The 23,459-nt window shown below is 39.5% G+C and overlaps 1 protein-coding gene and 1 pseudogene across 1 annotated transcript in view; both read left to right on the plus strand.

Moving 5' to 3' along the window:
* The first annotated feature begins 7,142 nt into the window (after positions 1-7,142).
* LOC100015294 (ecto-ADP-ribosyltransferase 5-like) overlaps positions 7,143-23,459 on the plus strand; it is a 31,342-nt gene continuing 15,025 nt past the window's right edge. The window contains exon 1 of the mRNA XM_056795032.1: positions 7,143-7,438. The gene's annotated coding sequence lies outside the window, so the exon portion shown is untranslated. The remainder of the gene's footprint in view (positions 7,439-23,459) is intronic.
* LOC100012693 (DET1 homolog) lies at positions 21,261-22,966 on the plus strand (annotated as a pseudogene).

Raw genomic sequence — 23,459 nt, forward strand, 5'->3', positions numbered from 1 at the left:
TATGGAATGGTTATCTCTTTTCATTTGTTTATTCTTTTTTATCTCCACTCTCCCTGTTGGTTTGTGTAAAATTGAGATTTGAACTCTGGACTCCATTCCCCAGGAGTCCTTGCTAGCTCCCAGAATGCCCTCTAATCTCACTGAATTCTCAAATATAGGCCGAGATCGAGAAGGGGTATTTAACCTGATTGGAAAGGCTTTTGCGGGCTTTTTCCCGTTTCCACTTGCAAGCAGACACGGCTCTTTTCATAATGTAGGTGAGGTTGTCTAGGCCCCTGGGCCTAGAAACGTGCTTTCTTGCTTGTATTTTTTTTAATCTTTAACCTTTAATAAACCTCATAAAAATATAATACACCTTGCAGAGAGAAACTAATTTCTACCTGCCTCAGTTTACTAAATTTTAACTGTTAAATTTGTCTTTGAAATTTGCCTTAAGACTTCCAAGGGTGGAGCCAAGATGGAGGAGTAACTAGAAGAGCAACACTGTTTTACCATGAAAATCCTCTCCAACAAAGAGTACAATATTGCCACAAAATGAATACATTAGTGAAAGAACCAACAAAGAGTCAGAGTGAAACAACCTTCAAAAAAAGAAAAACCCAAAAGGTAGGCAGAGGCCATCTGGGGAGCTGAGGTGAGAAAAGAGCAGAGCTAGCAGGAAGCATAGCAATGAGCAAAGAGCAAACCAAGAACAAACCACAACCCCCTCACCCCACATCTGCTATCACAGGTTCCAAACTTAATCCCATGCTAAGTCAGACCCTGAGATTCTACCTGGGCAAAAGGTGTTCCAAGCCAACTCACATCCCTTGAAATTTCAAACTGTGGAGAAGTCTGGAGTCCCAGCCCAGGACAATGTGGGCTGAAGGGGGCCAATCCACATGGGCCCAGAGAAAAGTCAGGAATTCCAGTCTGGGCTTGGTGTGAGGACATAATCCATGGTTTGGGGTAAAGAAGGGGAAGTCTCCCTAGATCTTTTTTCCCAAAACCAAGGGTGGAGGAGCTCCAGGACAGGGCAATCAATGATGTGCCTGATTGAATCAAGAATACCTTGAGACCAAAATGTGAGCCTAAGCCTGGGGCTAGAATTTGATCAGCACCTGACCTAATCAAGTTCAGTCTGAGATCAGAAGCTTACACCCAAGCCTGAGAAAAGTCTTTAAGCTAGCAACATCTCAAGGGTGAATTGAATCAGCATGGGGAGGGTACTATCAGAGCTCTCAACTCTCAGACCATCTGGTAAACTAATAACAACCTAGAAAATAATCCAAAAATAGCATCAAAGAAGGACTGAAGTTTAAGAGGGTACCCCAACTTCCGAGAAAACAGAGTCTATTATAATTATATAGGGGAAATGAGCAAACAACCAAAAAAGCACCTAACTCTAAACAACTTTTATGTAGATAAAATGCAAGGTGCAGACACAGAAGAGAACCATCAAAGTAAAGAAAAATATGAATTGGACACAGAGTCTGGAAGAGCTTTAAAAAGACTTCAAAAATTTAAGAAAGATAGAGGGAAAATGGGGAAGAGAAATTAAAGTGAGATGCAAAAAGAAAGGAAAGTAGTGCAAGAAGAAATGAAAGTGATGCAAGAAGAAATGGGCCAATTGAAAAAGAAGAAGCAAAAACTGTCAGAAGACAATCAGGCCTTAAAAATGAGAATTGACCATCTAGAAATTAATTATTTCATGAGAAATCAAGAAACAATAAAGCAGAATCAAAGGAATGAAAAACCAGAGGAAAACATGAAATATCTTATTGATAAAACAACTAACCTAGAAAATAGATCTAGGAGAGATAATCTGAGAATTATTGGACTACCTGAAAGCCATGATAATGAAAAAACTTGGATATTATATTACAAGAAATTATCAAAGATAACTGCCAAGAGATCCTTGAAAAAGAAAATTAAATTGTAATTGAAAGAATTCACAGATTGCCTCCAGAAAGAAATCCTCAACTGACAACTTCCAGGAATGGAATCCAAGAGCCACTAAGCCAAGGAAAAAATGCTTCAAACAGTCTGAAAGAAACATTCAAATTCCATGGATCACTCAGGACCTAGGCTTCTACATTAAAGGATCATGAGGCATGGAATATGATATTCAGGAAGGCAAAAGATTTGGGTTGACAACCCAGAGTTACCTATCCAGCAAAACTGAGTATATTCTTCCAGGGGGAAAAATAACCAGTCAATAGAAAGAAAATTTCCAAGCATTCCAGAGGAATGAACCAGACCTAAACAAAAAAAAAATTGAAGTTTGCCTTAAAAATTAGTTATTTAGTTAAATTAATTAAAATTTGTTTTAAAAAAGTTTTATCCTCTGACAATCTAATATATATGTTATATAGTGTTCCATAAACCAGGACCCATGTACTAGGCTAAAGACTTACAATCTGACAAATACTTCTGGGAAAATTGGAAAGGTATCTGGTAAAAATTAGGTTTAAAACTACACTTCACCTCATATATCAAGACTAACTCCTAGTAGGTACATGAATTAGGAATAAAAGAGTAAATTGTCACCAAATTAGAGAAGTGAGAAAAAAAATTAAGCAATTTGGAACTATGCCCCAAAAGTTACTAAATTGTCCATACCCTTTGACCCAGCAATACCACTACAAGTCTATACACTAACGAGATCAAAGAGAAAGGGAAAACATCTATATGTAACAATCATTTATATCAGCTCTTTTTATGGTGGCAAAGAACTAAAAAGTAAGGGGAGGAGGGCATCTAGGAGGGTCAGTGGATAAAGAATCAGGCCTGGAAACAGGAGATCCTGGGTTCAAATTTGGCCTCAGACACTTCCTAGCTATGTGACCCTGGGAAAGTCATTTAATCTCCATTGCCTCACCCTTACCATTCCTCTGCCTTAGAACCAATATATTATATTGATTCTAAGATGGAAGGTAAAGATTTTTTTAAAAAGAAACTAAGGGAAATGGCAAATTGTATGTGAATGTAACTGTACCACAAGAAATGGACAGTTTCAGAGAAATTGAGAAGCCTTCTGTGTGATGCAAAGCAAGATGAGCAGAAATAAGAGAACAATTTATACAATGGCAATATTATAAAGACAGACAATTTTTGAAAGAAATCAAATTCTGATCTATATAATGACAAACTGCAATGTCAGAGAACTGCAAATGAGGAAGCATTCTACTGACCTTTAGATAGAGAGGTAATGGACTTAAAGTTCAAAAAAGACATATCATTTTTGGACAATACCAATGTAGGAATGTGTTTTACTGCATATTTTTATGCATGAAGCTTTATTTGTTTTTCTTTATATTCAACTGAGGGGAAGAGGAAGTGGGAAAGAGATGTAATAAATGTGTGTTAGAGACACAAATACAAGCAAAAAAGAATGACAGTACCTAACATCATAAAATTTACATTCTAATGAAGAATATGACAATAAAAGGGAGATGAAAAGTGACTGGGTGGTTTGAGGCTGCTGAAGAGGGAGGTATGTGAGCAGAGGCATGGTGCTGAACTCTGGAAAGTCAGAAACATAGGCCAGGAAAGGAACAAAGGATGTTTTCCCTTTTCTCAAAATAGAGGCTCCAGCAAGAACTCACCAGTGGCAGAAGGGGTCAATATTTTGAAGGGGTATTCCACTATAAGAAGGACTTCATGTCAGATAGATGTTCCAGGGTGAGGTAGCACCATACAGGGGAGGGAGAAAGCACTCCCATTGGGCTGCTTGGCAGAGGGGGCAGGTAAAGTGAGGAATGTCCTCAGCAAGTATAGAGAGGAGAAAAGGAGTGGCCTAAGTGCTCTGCTCCCTCCTGCTCTACCTCCCGTTGGGCTGCTGGCAGAGAGATGGGGTTGCGAAAAAATGTTGTCAGGCATGGTGGAGTTGGGGAGAAAAGCAGCTCTCCCCAAGCCCCTCTGCTTTTCTAGTTATGAACTCTGAAGGTGGGGGGAAAGTACAGTCACATGCCCACAGAGAGTGCTCTGAGTTCTATCTTTGGCACCCATGCCATAGGTTTGCCATCACTGGGTTAGGCTATATCAGGAGGAAAAAAGGAGACTCCAAGAAGGATCTGCACTGTTATTATTCAGTCCTATCTAATTCTTCATGACTCCATGGACTTGTCCATGGGACTTTCTTGACAACAATACTGGAGTGGCTTGCCATTTCCTTCTACATTGTGTTCCCATGTTATACGTGAGGAATTGAGCCAGATAGGGTTAAATAGCTAGCAATTCTCTGAGATCAGATTTTAATTCAGATCTTCCTGATTCCAAGCTCAGTGCATTGTACCACCTAGATGTCCCAATTGGGCAATTAATTGTGGCAAATGGGAAGATAAGAACTAAGAGTGGAGAAAAGATAGAGTTACAGAATTATTATTTAATTCTATTTTTTTCTGCAAAGGAGATGGTCTTTGCACTACAAATAAGAAAGCAAAAAGGACTAGGAATAAATAAGAGAATAATAGAATCCATAATTGCTCTTTGTGGGGATGGGGTTGGAATAGGATCCACAACTATTATGCAACATCTTGATGGACTAATCCCCCAAATACATGGTAGCTTAATATCAGACAATCTCTAACCTCTACTAAAGAGACAGCCATGGCTCATTGGTTAAGATCATTTGGCCTGGAGTTTTCAAATCCAGTCTCTGACACTTACTAGCTGTGTGACCCTGGACAATTCACTTAACTTCTGATTGCCTGACAAAAGTATCCACTAGAGAAGAAAAGGGCAAACCAACCTGCCAAAGCAACCCTATGGATAGTTATGGTCCATGAGGTCATGAAGAATCAGACATGACTGAATAAGAGCCATCTCTACTAAAGAAGAAATAAAATGTAACAAATTATATGAGTAAAGAGTAATGCAGAAAATCCCACCCACTTTTGTAGCAACTGCAATAGTGTCCCACCTGCATCCACAGTCTGCTTTTTGTGCTTTCAGGTATCCAAGATCCAGGTGGACAGAGGGAGGCAAAAGTCTCCTCTGCTCCAGAAGCCTACCTTCTGCATATGTCTGTCCACTACAGCAGTCTCTCCACTGCATTTCTTCTGCTTTCACTTTGAAGATGTTTTCTAGGGGGTTTTTTTGAAGGGGGGAAGCCATGAGATACCAAGCAGAGGGCCAAGAGCAGAGAGAGAAAGCACAGTACCATATAGGTAAGTTAACTTAGGTATTATAAGTTAAAGCGAGACCTGTCTGAGGTTTCAGGCATCCACTGGGGGTCCTGGAATATATTCATGTATAGAAATGTATAGATAATGCATATTTATGTATAATGTACTTAATCGTTATTATATTTAATGTTGCTATGTCTCACTATGTTTTTAATTCACCAACTAAATTTTATGTATATACAAGAAAATCACATTATATGGAGAATCAACAGACGTTCCAATACACAGTATTGACTCCAAGACAGAAGGTAAGGGTTTAAAAAAAAAAAAAAAGAGGACCAGAGGCCGGAAGATCCATTGGAGGGCAAGTCTGGTGCCAGCAGCCATGGTAATTCCAGCTCCAATAGCATATATTAAAGTTGCTTCAGTTAAAAAGTTTGTAGTTGGATCTTGGAATCGAGTTGGGGGTCCCCTGCGGAGGGAGCCACCACCTGTCCCAGCCCCTGCCTCTTGGTGCCCCCTCGATGCTCTTATCTGAGTGTCCTGTGGGGCGGGAGAGTTTACTTTGAAAAAATTAGTGTTCAAAGCAGGCCCGAGTTGCCTGGATACCCCAGCTAGGAATAATAGAATAGGACCCCTGTTCTAGTTTGTTGGTTTTCGGAACTAGGGCCACGGGGAATCAGGGTTCGATTCCAGAGAGGGAGCCTGAGAAACGGCTCCCACACCCAAGGAAGGCAGCAGGCACGCAAATTACCCACTCCTGACCCAGGGAGGTAGTGACAAAAAATAACAATACAGGACTCTTTCGAGGCCCTGTAATTGGAATGAGTACACTTCAAATCCTTTAACGAGATTTGAGAGGAATTGAAAGAACTCATGACTTCCACTAATACCAGTTAGAAATTCTAAACCACAGCCAGGGGGAAAGAGTCTCAAGACAATGGGCCTTTCCTGGAGGCGAAGGGTGACTGTCTAAAAGGGCCTTTCCTGGAGGCGAAGGGTGACTGTCTAAAAGGAAAGCAGTGTGAGGTTGCCTGCGGCAGTTTCTCCCGGGTTGAGTTCCTCCTCCAGTCTTTACTCTGAGTCATAGTTCTTCCATCCCCAATCCCTTCCATGGTCCTCTTTTTAAAGATCTTTTTCTCTTGTGTCACCTCCCCTAAATTTCACATCTATCAATCACAGCAGATGCTCTGCTCTAGGACTGCCCAGAAGGCAGTCAGTCAATTCTGATTCATCACCCACTATAGAACATGTAGGTCACAGACCTCCCACTTCATGATTAAGTGGGAGATTTACACCCCTGGTGATCAGATTAAATCAACAAATAGACAGAGGATTACAATTCAATCTTCACAAATCAAGGAAGAGCTAAATACCTTCATTGTAACAATCAGGGGAAAGCTAAATTCAATCTTCACTCATCCCAACCCCCACAGATATGAAGCCCTACTATACTTGTTCTTGAATAAGAGATTCTATAGATTTGTTTATTTTTTAAAACCTTTACCTTCCATCTTAGAATCAATACTGTGTATTGGGTTCTAAGGCAGAAGAGCAATAAGTGCTAGGCAATGGAGGTTAAGTGACTTACCCAGGGTCACACAACTGGGAAGTGTCTGAGATCATATTTGAACCCAGGACCTCCAGTCTCTAGGCCTGGATCTCAATCCACTGATCCACCCACTGCCCCCAATAGTTTTATTTAAAATGACTGTTTTCTAAATTATAGAAGAATTTGGACACTTATCCTTGTTGCCTGACTTTGAACAGGAAATGTTTTCTTATAATAAAATCTGTCAACTGCATTTATATATTCCCTTTTTCCTCCTTTGCCTTATTCCCCTCTTTCACTATCCTTTCTCTCCAATAAAACTTTTTCCTTATTCATGCTGTTACCCCTGAATGCTTCGGATTAGCTGTGTTCTCTACATGACCCTGAAAGTTTAGAAAAACTAAATCTGTATCCTAGCAAGCTGATCCCAGCAAGATATGGGGCGTCCTTACAACATGCTAATAAATCTTTTTGCTTTCAGTTTGGCTTCCTCTCCTAGAGAACTCATTCCTCTCAGTAGAGAGAATTAACCAACACCCTTCCTAACAGAGCTTTCCTAAAGTAGAAATCAGTACAATGAGCTGAAGAAAGAAATGGCAAACCATTCCAGGATCTTTGCCAAGAAAACCCCATGGTCCATGGAGTTGTGAAGAGTCGAACAGGACTGCAGTGACTGAACAACAAAGTGGAAGAGGATTGCAGTACTTTGGCAGGGAGTAGGTTTCCTGTCCTTGAAGGCCTTCAAACAGAAACCAGAGGACCACTTGACTCCTTTCAGGTATGAGTGAGCTTCCAAGGTAGCTTCAAAATCTCAAATGCTAACATTTTGTGTTTTATAATTCTGTGAGCTCCCAAAACCTGCCCTTCTCCCCGAACCAAAGAATAATACTTAAGAGAGATCATTTCCTCATTTGGGGACCTTCTCTAGGACACATTTGCCTGGTCATTGTTTGGAGGGTGAAGAAGTAAAATCTCACTTTCACTCTATTTCTCTAGGCAGCCCTAGTCTAAAGTTCATCCTATCCAGTCATTCCACTAGGACACCAGGGCCCAGTCAACTGGTTGGCATCTTCCCTCCCTCCATTCATCCCTCAGCCCTGCCAGCTTTCCAGCTGTTGTTACTCAAGAATCAAGAATCCAGTCACATTACCAGTGCTAGGGTTGCTAATCCAGTGCCCCATAAAGTTGCTCTTAATCCCTATAATTTTCAGCAGTAGACCAACTTTCCTTAATCTCAACTCAATTCCTCACAGCCATCTGTGTTATCTCTGTCCCTCCCTAATTCCTGCCAACTCTACTTTCCCTTTCAGTCCCTGCCCTTTGGGAACTCTTGTTTCATTTTTAACAAACTACCCTTCATGAGTGGCACAGTGAATAGAGTGCTGGGCCTGGAGTTGGGAAAATCTGACTGTAAATCTGGCCACAGGCACTTAGCTGTTTGAACCTGGGCAAGTCTCAACCCATTTGCCTCAGTTTCCTTAACTATAGAATGATGGTGATGATCAGCTTACTTTCTAGAGTTGTTGTGAGGATCAAATGAGATATTTGTAAGCAGTATTCCAAACAGTGCCTGGCTCATTTCCTTCTCTAGCTCATTTTATAGATGAGGAAAATGAGGCAAACAGGGTAAGAGATTTGTGCAGTCACACAGTAAGTGTCTGAGGCTATATTTGAACTCAAGTCTTCCTGGATTCAGGTTGAGCACTCTGTCTACTCTACCACACTTATTATGTGCCAAGTATAGCTAAGAATTGTAACCACTGTTGGACCCAGTTAATTAATGGTTATTCCCTGCCTAGGATGGCTCCATTGCTCGAGTTCCTCACCCTCAGAGGGACTGGGATAATTGCCTTCTCTTTTTGCACCAAGGAACTCATTTCACTGGGTTCTGGGTTCTAATGGTCAGTGTGTATAAGAATAGGGTGCTACCAGCTCTCAAGACAATGTTCTTCCATCCCCAAATGTAGCCCTTACTATGAGAAACAGCTTCTCCCACATTGAACTAGGACTTCATTAAGCTGAATTTAGCTTTTAACTCCAAATAATTGGAAATTTCATCTATGATATGATCTCTAGGAAGGCAGAAAAACATCCTCGCTGAACAAACTGACTAGCTATAAACAGGAAGTTTCTCAAAAGAACAGAAACGTAGAGTTACATGGAGGAAAGAGATAAGAAACTCTTATAATAACAAATCCTAGAAGCTTCCCTCACAGACCACCAAGAGTATTTATCTCTAACTCCGTACTCGGACTGCTAAAGAGAAAAATCAAAGACTGATGATGGTCGCAGAGACTGTAAGTCTGGGCATCAGACAATACTAGGAAGATTGTAAGTGTGATGCTTGGGGTCTTAACCAGGGAGGGAGGGATGCAGGAGGAGTGCTATCATGATGTCTTGAGTGTGGTCTGGCTTATATTAGGACCCAATGAAGTATATCCTGGCCTTGTTGAGATTTGAAATCCTGTCAGATAGAATAGTGGAACACTCCAAAGAACAGAGTATGATTAGCCTCGACCAACATCAACCACAGAAGTGTACTACCTAGCTGCCCCTTTCCCCTACCCTACCTTTTCATTTCTCATTTCAATGGGAATGGAGTGGGCAGGGAAGGGGTCCACAGTACACCAAGGTAAAATACACAGGTTTATTTTTTTAACTAAATCAGAATTTTTAAAATTTACACAGCCCAAAAGATGATTGTTGTTGTTCAGTCATTTCAGCTGTGTCAGACTCATTTGGGGGTTTCTTGGCAAAAAATATAGAAGTGGTTTGCCATTTCCTACTCTAGCTTATTTTACAGGTGGGAAAGCTGAGGCAGAGTTAAGTGACTGGTCCATGGTCACACAGCTAGTAAATATCTAGGGTCAGATTTGAACTCAGAAATATGAGTCTTCCTGACTCTAGTCCTGGTACTCTATCCTCTGACCTGAAAAGATAATAATAGCTATGTAATAATAATAGCTAATAATAATAATAATTAAACCATCTAAGCACTTAGGGCTGCAGAAAAGAGGAGAGAGAGGTATCAGCCTGTTGGTAATTTGGTGGAAGGCATTTCTACTTCATTTCATATTTAGTAAGGTACTCCCTTCACCTCCACCACACAGTGATAATAGCAGAAGGTGAGAGAGAACAGCATGGGTCTTGTGTCTAGGTAGATCCTAGAGATTAGATGAGTCATTGAGACAGGAAGTGAGCCTGAGGGGCTACATAAAAATCTCTTCATATATTTTCTAGAGATAGTCCTGCTCAGGAATCCTCTGCTTAAGCAGGGCAAAAACCATAAGTCAGCATGCTTGCCAAAGGGGTTCCCCACTTTCACAGAGGAGATCCAAATTAAAAAGGGATTCACTATGGATGATGCTATCCCCCACAAGTTCCTATTTATGGATGATATTAAGTTGATTGAATCAAGCCAGAACACTTCAAAGCCTCCTGGAAGAAATTCATAATGACTCAAGAGAATTTGGTTTATCCATCCACAAAGGAAAAACCAAGTGGATGAAAAATGCCTATTGCCCAGATTATGGCATGCAGTTATATGAACAATCTGTAAAGCTTTTCCATCACTATATACATCTGGAGGTAGGTAGGTTGTGCTATGAATAGAGTATAGGGCCTCAAGTCAGAAAGATCTGAGTTCAAATCCAGTCGCAGACATTTACTAGCTGTGTGATACTAGGCAAGGCACTGAACCTTATTTGCCTCAGTTTCCTCATCCATAAAATGAACTGAAGAAGGAACCAGCAAACCACACTAATATCTCTGCTAATATGATCCCAAATGGAATGGAGTCACAAATTATCCAACATAAATGAAAAACAACTGAACAACAAATATGCATCAAAGAAGTTGGAATTAAATAGGAGGAAAGTAGGTTAGATAGGTTTTGTAATAACAAAAGTAAAGTATTAAATGTAATATTAACTTTAAAAGATTGTGGTTGCCATCTATAAAATCAACTCTCATGCCACAAGTCTGTTAGTACATCTTAACCATTAAGTTTTAATAAAAATGGTGATAAAGTAAAAAGAGGGAAATGTAGGAAGGAGACAGAAAATATCACCTAGCTAAAATACCCTAAGCTGAATCAGGAAGTCAAAATCCACAGCCCACCAAGCCACCAAAGTTTGCAAAAACCACAGCTCCTGCTCCCACCCCATGTTTCACCACAGTGCCAATCCAGAGAACTCTCCTGGTCCAGCAACATACGCACACAAAATGGGATGCGGGGTAGGAGGAGCTTGGGGAGGATGAGCCTGGAAAGTGGATTCTATCTACACAGTGTGGTCACCTTTAAGAAACTATGTGGTTTCATTAATGGTCCTTAATGCTTCTCAGAGACAAACATACAGATTTTTTTACATTAAATTTTATTTTATCTTCAAGCACACCTTCTCTCCTTTCCCATCTTTTTCTTCCCCAAATGAGAAAGGAAGAAAAATAAATATAATCCAGCAAAACAAATTCCCATATTAATCATATCAAAAAAGTCTCATTCTTTTCTCTAAATCCTCCATTTCTCTAATCAAGAGGTAGACAGCATATTTATTTCACCGTGAGTCCTCTGGAATTGTGATTGGTAATTGCATTCATCAGAGTTACAGCTTCGTAATACCAATATTCTACCATTGTTATTTAAAACTGTGGAACATTATAGCTTCTGAGAAATTAAAATTTTGTATCAGGCAGAGAGTAATAGAAAGACATTGTGGATGGGAGCAGACTTAAATGTACCTTAGGGAAGAAATTTCAAAGAAAAATGAGAATAAAGAATAACACCAGGGAAATGAATAAATAGAAATTAAAATAGGTGGACTGATTAATGGCAAGCATAGAGAATGCCAAGGGATGATTTGAGGCCTCTGCTGGTATCTTTGTTGCGTTAGAAGAGAGCAGGAAAGGTCCCCAGCACTTTCTTTGGTTAAGTGGACATCTTATGGTGAACCTGGGGGAAAGATGTGAACAAGAGTTGTCTTTAGGAAGGAATATTCAAATCATTGGACTCAACAGCAGCACCATTTGAACATTTGAGTCCTAAGAACTTCAATCATCCCTTTCTCTTTTTTCACATAAAACCTCTTCCAAGTTCAGCCTTTATCACCTCTCACTAGGACTATTAAAATAGCCTCCTAATTGGTCTTCCTGTCTCCAGTTTCTCTCCTTTCCAATCTATTCTTTATACAGCTGGAAGACTGATATTCCTAAAACACAGGTCTGAGCATGTCATTACCCTCCACAAGCATCTCCGAAGACTGCTTCTAGAATAAAATGCCAGTTCACAACATTTTAAACTCCCAAAATTTGGCTCCTATCTACCTTTTCAAACTTCAATCATTTTACTACCTTTAATTTAGTCTCTGATCCAGCCAAACTGAACTACTAACTGTTCTCTATTCATGACATTCAACCTTCTACCTTTGAACAGGTGGATCTCCATGTCTGGAATATAGTCACTCATCATCTGCATTTCCCAGAATCCCTAGTGTCTTTCAAAACAGTTCAAGTACCACTCTTTCGTTACATAAGGGCTCTTCTGATATCACTCTCCTCCCCCCAATTATTAATTCATTAATCAATAAGCATTTATTAGGTACCTACTATGGAAAAACGCTGTGCTAGGTCCTGGATATATAAGGACAAAAAAAGGAAGCAATCCCTACCCTCAGTGACTTACATCCTATCTGGGAAGACAAAATATAGAGATAGTGATACACATAGATAATAAAAGCATATGCAGAATTAATACAGGAAGTTAAATATAAGGAAGGAGGGAAGGCACTAGTACTTAGGAGCACCAAGAAAGAACTTCATGTGGAATGTGACTCTCGAGGGGCAGCTAGGTGGCTCAGTGGATTAAAAACTAAGCCTAGAGAAAGGAATTCTTGGGTTCAAAACTTGCCTCAGACACTTCTGGGCTGTGTGACCTTGGATAAGTCATTTAGCCCCAATTGCCTAGCCTTTACTACTCTTCTGTTTTTGAACCAATACTTAGTATCAATTCTAAGACAGAAGATAAGGGTTTAAAAAAAAAGTATGTGATACTTGAGCTGTGTCTTTACAGAGAGAAGGATTCTATGGCACAAAGATAAGGAAGAAATGTATTCCAGGTCTGGAGAAAAATCAGTGTAAAGGCTTGGTGATGAGAGATTATGACAAAAGGGAAGTCAGTTTAGTTGAACTGTAGAGTGCTTAAAGAAACAGTGATATATAATAAAACTGGACAGACAGACTGAAGACAGCTTGTGAAGGGCTTTAAAAACACAACATAAGAGTTTATAGTTTTTCCTAAAGGTATGAGTCACTGGAGTTTGTTATTGAATAGTAGTTGCATGGTAGGAGGAAACTAGGTTGTTCAATGGTTAAGAGAATAGAGCCTGGAATCAGAAACACCTAAGTTCAAATCCAGTCTCAGAACCTTACTAGCTATGTAACCCTGGGCAAATCACTTAACCTGGTTTGCCTCAATTTCCTCATCTGTAAAGGAATTGGCAAACCACTCTAGAATCTTTGTCAAAAGACCCCAAATGGGGTCATAAAGATTTGGACCTGCCTGAAAACAACCCATCAAAAAATAATTGTTAATAATTTGCCAACATACACTTATATGAGGTTCTAAACTAATATAATGGCAAAAGTAAAGTAAAGGAGTAGGATCAAAGAAATGTTATAGAGATAGAAAAATCAGGATTTGGCAACTGATTGCATATGTTAGGTGAAAAAAAGTAAGGAGTCAAAGCTTATGAATCTGGCAGACTGGAAGGATGTTAGTGGCTTCTACATATTTTGAAGTTCAGAAGATGGCTAAGTTTTGGAGGAAAGGATAATAATTTCCATTTTTGACATATTAGATAGAGGTATCTCTGGAATATCAAGCCTGAAATGTCCAAAAGGCAATTAGTAATTCAGGACTAAAGCTTTAGGAAAGACTGGGGGAGGGGGGACATATAAGTCTATCTCCATGGAAATGATCATTTGAACCATAGGAGCTCTTTTCCTCTTGAAATTGTTATGTATTTGTCTTTATTTCATTACTTTTACACATGGTATAAAACACCAATACCAACATCACCCCAACTATAATCCTTCCTACTTCTTTTTCTTCTACCCAATATATATTTGAAAGATATCCAAATAGAATTTAATTCTTAGCAGTCCTATTTCTACTATGTTACCACCTCTCTTGGGGTTTTGCTTCTCCCCACCTATGCAAAAAGGACAGTGAGGGAGGGATATTGAATTAGATCTCCAGATAGTAATGTTATCTGCTGTTGATTCCCATTTTATTGGTTTGTTTTATTGTAGAAATTGTTTTATCTTCTCTTGAAGATTTGTGAATTTTAGATTTTCTCCATCATGCTTAGTCTTAGAATTCTAAAACCAGGAATGTATACACTTAAGGATTAAGTGTTGAGGAAGATGGCCTATGACTGGCATGTGCTAGCAAGTGACAAATAAGAAACAACTGACAGACCCCCTGGACTGTCCTAAGTCAAGTTTAAGCACCATTTGTACATGTAAGACAGGAAGTGATATAAAGAACTGTCTATATATTTTGTGTCAGTTCCTCTCTTGCTCTCTCTCTTGTGGAGACATTGGGCTCTTTCAGCATTGGGAGCTCGTGGTGGCATTCTTAGCATGCTTGGTGAGTGGTTTAGGTTGATTCCTCTTTCCTTTACCTCCTAAAGTGCTATCCTCCTAGAAGGTCCCTCATCTTGGAGGAGGCCTCATGACTGGAACCTGAGCTAGATTGAGAAGGCCCCTTGGCCTAGGCCTCTGAACTCCTATATGGCTTGCCAGAGCAGTCCAATTCCCTTTACTCTCTCTATTCTTCTTAATTTCATCCTACCATTGTAATTAAACCACCATAAAAATCCCAAACTGACCTGAGTATTTTATCGGGATTGAATTTTAATCCCTGGTGACCACTAGTATAATATATTCAGTCAACAACCTTAATTTCACCTGTAACAGATTCATGGTTATTATTCTACATTTGAAACATTCCTTTCTTTTGTGGTCAGAGAGGCTTATGAAAAATGGATAATTCACCTTCTCTTTATTGTGTGTCTTCATACTTTTCCTTTCCACTAGCTCCTTCCCATCTTCTTGAAACCTTTGGCTTCGCCCCTCCCCCCTGAGTGGACTATAAGATTTATGAGGAAAAACTCTTTTCTCTTTCTTCCTCAAGTAAGGGGGTTTATTGGGAACAACAGGATGGGAATTGAGGTGAAAGGGATAAGGGTGTACCTAATCTATAAGGAGGATTGGGAGGATTTGGGGAAATGTCAGTCCTGTCACAACTGTGACTCAGAGACAGTCAGAGAGATGGAAGACAACTGTTAAGTCTTCTTTCTTCTTCCAATTACACAAAACTACCAAAAAAAGTTAATTTCTTCTCATATTAATTCCAGAAGCCCCCCACAAAGGTCCTTCAACCTAGGACAGATGAAGCCAGTCTCCCTTGATCAGAAACCCCAGAGAAGAAGTCCCTCAGTTCATCTCCTCTGGCCAGGCTCCAACTGCCTTTCCTGGGAACATTTTATTTTGGAATCTTCACCTTGATTGGCAGATCAGGTCCCCAGCTTTGTTTTGCAAGCATGAAGTTCTCTCTTTCTTCATGCCTCTTCTACATCCTTGATGACAAAGAAGATTAAGAACTATTTCATTGATATCTCATAGCTCACACTGAGTGATTTGAGGGAGACTGAAGAAAGGAGGGAGGGGAAGCTCAAAGGCTTCTGAAGAGGAAAGAAAACGGGAGTAGGGGTAGGCAAAACTTGATCCATTAGTTATCTAATATACCATCAGATACACCCTCAAATTATCATTTATTTCAACCTCTAAAATCCTTTATAGCTATAAATTCACCCTCCTATGATCTTCTGCCCTCAGGAACATTACATTACACTGGCGAATAGGGATACAAGTCCATCAAATAGGCATTTTTAGGTGGCCACTATATTCAAGGTACCATTATAAAATATAATGCAAATGTAACATTCACATAGATAAATAAATATAAAATCAGAGTAGGAAGAGTGCTTATATGACTAGAGGGATTAAGAAAGTCTTTGCAGGGGTCAGGTGGGTGGCTCAGTGGATTGAGAGCCACACCCAGAGACAGGAGGTCCTAGGTTCAAATGTGGCCTCAGATACTTCCCAGCTGTGTGACCCTGGGCAAGTCACTTAACCCCCATTGCCTAGCCCTTACCACTCTTCTGCCTTGGAACCAATATACAGTATTGATTCTAAGACAGAAGTAAAGGTTTAAAAAAGAAAAAGTCTTCCCATAGGAGATGATCCCAGAGTTAAATGGCAAAGGAAGTTAAGGATTCTGAGAGGCAGGGATAAGGAAGACTTTAGACTATTTGGGGCTGACTCCTTGGGTCTTGAAGGATTAGTAATATTTGGAGAGGTGGGAGAACATGGGCAGGTAGAAAGGAGGAGGAAGTTCAAAGAGCATGTGGAATAGAAGTTTGAGACAAGTTATTTGAGGCAGATTATCTCTCTCTTTGACTGAAACTCATTTCATCACCCCCTTTCACAAACTCAAAATCTATTGCTTTACAATGACTGGAGGAGGAGAGAATGAGGAAGTGATTTTACCACCTATGCATCAAAGTCATACCACTGTCTAAAGCCTGGTCAATAGCTGGTAGAGAGAAGAGCCAACCCCATCTCCTCAACGGAAGAAAATACAGGATACAAGGTAGAGGAAACAGAAATGAATTGATGAGTGTGGGTTGTGAATATACACAAGGCATACTTGCTGGAGTGTGTGAGTGATCATGGGTCATGGATAATCACTTGTCATAGGGTCATAAATTTAAAGCTGGTAGGACCATCTAGTCTAACTCCATTATTTTATAGATGAGGAAACCGAGGTACAGAAAGAATGCATTACTTGCCCCAACTTTCTAAGAGACAGAGGTAAGGAAGAAGTGCATTTAAGACATGGAGGATAGACTGATAGAGGTAAGGAAAAGTAAAATGGAGTGTCAGGTATGAAAAATAGCAGCTTTAGTACAAAGCAGCATCATTAATGAAAGAGATAAGATCAAGTGAAGGCTAGCCTAGAACTTCAGAGTTGGATAGTCAAGTTGAGGCTGATTTTGAAGGGAAACTATACCTTTCTAACTATTTAAACTGCTTCCCCAAAAAGAAAAAAGACAATTAGAACTAGACTGGGAGACAATGAGGATTTCTCTTGCCCATGGGCAGATAAGAAGAGAGGAGGAGATAAGTCTCAGATGAGATCTTTTCTTAAGTTCTGAACCCCTGGTCTCCCTTAGCCTTCTGGCTACATAGTAGATAGGATTTATTAATTAATTAACAATGATGATCATGATGATGATTTTCCTTACACTTGACACTCCATTTTACTTCTTCTTTCCTTTACATGAGTTACCATCATGCCTGGAATTCATTCCCTCCTGACCTATGCCTCTCAGAATCACTGGTTTCCTTCAAAGCTCTGCTCACATTGCCTCCTTCTGCAAGTTATCTTTCCTGATCTCTTACAGTTGCCCTCTCTTTTAAAAAAAAAGTATCTTGTATTTAGCTTAAATATTATCTTGTATTTGTGTGTGTGTGTATATATCTATATATATATATATCTGTGTGTAGATACATACCTATCTATAAAGAGTATTTGTTACCTCCCTGAATAAGGACCATTAAAGAATAATTTTATAAGTATTAAAGTATCACAAGGTATAATAAGTATAAAAATGTCCCTTATGGGGGCAGCTGGGTGGCTCAGTGGATTGAGAGTCAGGCCTAGAGATGAGAGGTCCTGGGTTCAAATTTGGCCTCAGGCACTTCCCAGCTGTGTGACCCTGGGTAAGTCACTTGACCCCCATTGCCTAGCCCTTACCATTCTTCTGCCTTGGAGTCAAAACAGTATTGACTCCAAGACAGAAGGTAAGGATTTTTAAAAAATGTCCCTTGTATTTATTTTTTATGTATCTTGTATCCATTCATCTATGTATCTATCTTTCTGTGTATAGATACTGATATATATCAATCTTTCTATCTATAAGATACATTTGTTGTCTCCTTGAACAAATATAAGCTCCTTGAAGACAGGAACTATTTTACTTTTTTTCTTTATATTCTCAGTATATAAAATAATGCCTGGCACATAGTAGGTATTTTTAATGCTTGCTAATAGTTTGATAATGATGGCAACAGGTCATATACATATAGCAAATTTATAGAGCATTTTCCTCCCAAAAGCCCAGTGAGAGAGCATGTAATTCTGTTTAAAGTGTTTTGCAGATTTCAAATGACTATATAAATGTCCATTTATTATTATTATTATTATTATTATTATTACATGTTGTTGATTCAAGAAGCAGCTAAATGGAAAAGTACAGAGAGTACTGGACCTAACATTAGGAATATCTTAGTTCAAATCTAACCTCCCTTGATAGCTGTGTGTCCCTGGACAAGTCACTTAACCCTTGTTTGCATCAGTTTCCTCATTTGTAAATGGGGTTAAAATAGCATACTTTCCAGGGTAGTTTAAGGATCAGATGAGTTAATATTTATAAAATGCTTTACAAACCTTAAGGTGAAACCTTAAGGTGATATATATTCTTACAATGATGATGATGACAATGGTGATGATGGTGGTGGTGGTGATGTGAATAGAAACTGTTATGGGCTGGTGGGGCTGGACCCAACTCCCAACATTACATCTCTAAATCATGTAACATGATTTCCCAATATCTATTGTTTTCAGCACCCTCAGCCCAACAGAGCAAGGCACTGCCCTCCCCCACCCCTTACAAGCTTCATTAGGCAAAAATCACAAAGTCACAGATTCAAGGACCATTTAAAGGAATGAGGAACATACCACATTCTGAGGAAACTTGTTCTGTGTTTTGACAGCCCTGACCATTAAGAAATGCTTCCTTAAATCAAGCTGAAATCTGTTTCTTGTAACTTGCACACTGGTGTTGGGAATCATGCAGAGATGTGTAAGACACTGTAACCATCCTGGAATACTGAAATCATGACTATTATATCCATTAGTCTATACACATACCAAAAGGTCTTATTTATATGTTACTTTCAAGCTTACATAGCTTTTCATATGTATTATCCTATTTGGTCACATAACAACAATGTCACACAGTGTGTATTAAGTGATGTATTCAACTCCTCACTTACCTACACGCCCACATATCCAACCTCTTGCAAATCTTGTCATTTTTAACTTTCTAACTTCTCTTGTATCTTCTTGACTTACAATGAAAAATATTATCTACCTCCAGAGAAAGAACCAATGGAATCTGAATGCAGATCAAAGCATACTTTTTTTTCCATTCTCTAATTTTCTTTTTTTCACATGCACTTAGTCACCTAGCCCTAGTTAGCCATATGTTATCTTGCTTCCATCCTGACCTCTTTGATATTCCTGAAATTCTTTTGTTTCCTATCCTTCCTAATTCTCATCCCCCAAGCCAAGTAGAGCCTGGTCTGCTGCCTGCATAAGCAGCTCAACCTTCTGGGGGAGGGGGGCGAAGCTGGATCTGTTCCCTAAAAATGCAGGTAGGGATTTATCTACTTCAATTTTATTGTCCTCCCCTTTTGGGACTATTTCAGTGAGTGTGATTACTGAGGGACTGGGGCCTATCAGTTGTGTTCACTCCCAGGAGAATGGATTCCCTGTTTGCTGTCACAGTGGGAGGTGGACTAGCTGCTTGAGGTAGCAGGGGTAGAACTGTCCGCTGGCTCTGGTCTGAACACCTGAAATCAATCACAGACTGGGGCTTGAATGAGGGACCCAGGATTACATCAGACTTTGAACTACAAAAACTAGAAAACCTAAATAGGACCCAGATGAAAACGAGCACACACACAAAATCCTTCAATGTGAGGTAACATACCCCAACACAATAGGAACCCTGAGAGTCCAGTAAAAGACCAATAATTAAATCTATTGTTTTGACCACTAAACTTAAAAATAAATAAATAAAAATGACCAAGCAAAGGAGAAAGAACCCAACTATTGATAGCTCTTATGGGGACAGAGAATATCACAACTCAAAATCAGAGGACAGTGAAGTAAAAATGCCTACTTCAAAAATAGAAATGAAATATAATAAATTATTACAAGCTGAAAAAGAAAAGGAGCTTTAAAAAGAACTCAAAAACCAAATAAGAGAAGTGAAGGAAAAAGTAGGGGAGGAAATGAGCAATGCAAGAAAATGAAGAAAACTATGAAGGAAAGATCATCCAAATGGAAAAAAAGATCCAGAAATTCACAGAAGAAAATAATGTATTAAGAACTAGAACTGGGCAAGGGGAAGCTAATAATTTCCTAAAACAACAAGAAATAATAAAGTAAAATCAAAAGAATGAAATAATAAAAGAGAATATGAAACATCCTATCACAAAAACAATTGACCTAGAAAACAGATCAAAGAGAAACAACATAAGAATAGTTGAACTCCTGGAAAGTTTCAGACACCATACGCTAAGAAATCATCAAGGAAAACTGCCCAGAATTTCTAGAATCAGAAGGTAAAATAAAAATTAAAAGAATTCTCCAGACACCAATTCAAAGAGACCCAAAGATAAAAATGCACAGGAATATCACTGCCAAGTTCTATAGAACCCAGGTTAATGAGAAACACTACAAGTAACAAGAAAAAAAATTTAATACTATGGAGCTACAGTCAGAATAATACTAGACCTAGTAGCTGCAACATTAAAAGAATGGAAGGTATGAAACTAGATGAATTTAACCAAAAGGTAAATAAGAAAGTAGTTAAGAAGATGAATAAAGTCTCAGATAAGTTAAATATGACAGATATCTGGAGATCTCCCATACATCTGCATAAGATTAGTAATAGATCTAGGCCTGAGCATACACACAATCCAAACATAATTTCTGGTGGGACAACAATGGTTTGGAGAGCATAAATATTCTGCAAAAGTTTTACTTTAACATTAATCATACTATTGGAGGTAATCTTGCATTCCTGAGAGGTTGTGATATTAAAACAAAAATTCAACTGGGTATGACCAAGCTGGAAAGACATGGTTTTGGAAAAAGCATAGTCTTGGCAACAGATTGTGTCTGCTGCCTAAGACTGATCTAGCTAAATATATATAGTCCTGGTAATACATGTTAACTGAGAACCAGACAGACTAAATTGATCAAATTAACTCCTGATAGGAACATGGAAAGCTATGAATTTTCTTTTTTAGAAAACAAGATGGAAATATACATTAAAAGCTATTAAGCTGTTCATGTTCATTGACCCAGGGTTTTATGAGGTCATTACTATATTAATAGGATTAGGCCCTAAGAGCATTATTGAGAGGGTAAAAAGTTGTGTATGTATGAAAATATTCATGGAATCTTTGTTTGGAATGACAAAGAAAAAACAGAAATAAGACAAATGCAATGATTGGGAGAAATGACTGAAACGACTACAATATTTGAATGTAATGGGTTGTATTAAGTTATTAGAAATAGAAAATATCAGAAATATAAAGTCAAGTGGCAATATGGCAGTGGCTGCAGCAGCTGTGGTGGCCATCAGGGCGTGTCCAGGGAAGCCCGGGGATCCCCTCGCCCCAGCCCCATAAGCCCAGTGCGACAGAGGGCATGGGACTGATGAAAATAAGATGCTGTGATGATGGATCATGATGTCCCAACAATCAAACCTCAAAGAATCCAGGACCAGAATGTTATCCACCACTTGGAGTGTCAGAGCATCATTTCAGGCAAGACTGGTACCCACTGGCACCAGGTTCGAGTATTCCACCAGAATGTCTTCCCCAACTTTACTGTGGTTAATGTGGAAAAAACACCTTACTTCCTGCAAAAATTTTTGCCTGATGGGCGCTACTTTATTGCCTTTGCTTCAGATCAGACTGGAGATTTATGAGTTCCATATTTATGCTGCCAGGAAGCAGAAGACCTACTGCAGGGTTACGAGGGTGAAATTTTGGCCAATGGCAATGACCAACAGTCAGTCAACATTCGAGGCCAACTCTTTGAATGCTTCTTTGTCTTGTTGCATATTACCAATGTTGCTGCAAATGGCGAACGCCTAAATTGAGAATGTAACCTCTTCACAGATGACTGCCATTGTGTGAATGTGGGTTCTGCTGCCTATCTCCCTGAAGAGCCTCACCCTCCTTTTTACGAAGTATATCACAACAGTGAGTCAGTGACACCAAATTCCCTCTCTCCTTTGGAGGACTATTCCCTTCATATCACTGATCTTCACACTGCTAGGTTAAGTGACACCTTAACATTTACATGTGATAAAGTGATCTTGTCCCACAACCAAGGGTTATACTTATATGAGAACATACTAGCTATTCTTTTAGTACAGCAGCAGACCAGTCATGTCTTCCAGGTCACTCCTGAGGGGACCTTGATTGATGTGCATACCATTGGTCGATTCTGCTATGAAGATGACAGCTATCTACCCTGAGGTACAGCGAGTACAGTCAAATAGGCATGGCCAACCCTTACAAGGAGTCTTTCATTAATTCCCTAAAGTACTTTTGGTTGTTGGTATATTTGTGGCACTGAGCAGAGCAGGATGGTAGTGCCATGGCCAAGAGGTGCTTCTTCCAAAATTTTGACCAGCTACAATAGTTGTGCACGTGGAAGATGCAGCTTCTAGATGAAAATCACCTGTTTATCAAGTACACTAGTGAGGATGTAGTGACACTACGGGTCACAGACCCATCACAGCCTTCCTTCTTTGTTGTGTACAATATGGTGACAACAGAAGAGATAGCAGTGTTTGAGAACACCTCAGATAAGTTGCTGGAGCTCTTTGAGAATTTCTGTGACCTCTTCCGCAATGCCACTCTGGACAATAAGGCTGTCCAGTTTCCATGTTCAGCTTCTAGTAACAATTTTGCAAGGCAGATCCAACATTGGTTTAAAGACACTATTATAAATGCAAAATATGGAGGCCACACAGAGGCAGTATGGCAGCTGCTTGGTCAGCTCCCCATCAGTGCCGTCATACAGTGGCAGTCCCTAGCTCGATCTTCTCTCTTCAGCTATGACGATAAGTGGATGTCCATCATGGAGCAGCCCAAGACTTGTGGAGATCACCCAATCAGGTTCTATGCCCAGGATTCTGGTCTGCTCAAGTTTGAGATCCAGGCAGGCCTTCTGGGCTGCCCCATCAACCATACAATTAGACACCTGGTTGCCTTACCTTCCACCCTTTTGAGCCCTTTGCCATCTCAGTGCAAAGAACTAATGCTGACTAATGTTGTCAACTTCCACATGCAATACAGTTGCACATAGGATGTTGCCCAAAGACTGGGGACCCACCAAAATCAAGTTGTCTTGCTGTCTAAGACTTACACTCCCTTCCCATATTTGCAGATTAGAAAGCAGAGTATTTTAGGTGCCAGCATCATTCCTTTGGAACCAAGGTCTGCATTGGTGAACCTTGGTTTGCCTATATAGTCACTCAAACATGAGCCAGAAGAGAGGGGTTGAACCCAGGATAACTTACTTTTTTTAAAAAACAAAACATGATCTTAACTATCCTATAATTTAAATGTCTCTTACTTTTTCCATAAGGGATTGCCCAGAATTAAGTCCCTTACTTGTTTTTAATGGAGGGAGGTATGTGTGTACATATTTTCTCAAGGAGTAGATGAAAGTTTTCCACTATTTTCCCTCTTTCTTCTTTTCTTGACAGTGGTATGCAGCCTGAAACAGAGCTATTGGTTGCCATTGTGGCCAGACCTAATAACTGATTAAGTCCTTGCTCCTTCCTTTTCATTTAGCC

This window comes from Monodelphis domestica, chromosome 4 (assembly GCF_027887165.1).
Source record: "Monodelphis domestica isolate mMonDom1 chromosome 4, mMonDom1.pri, whole genome shotgun sequence".
Lineage (NCBI taxonomy): Eukaryota > Metazoa > Chordata > Mammalia > Didelphimorphia > Didelphidae > Monodelphis > Monodelphis domestica.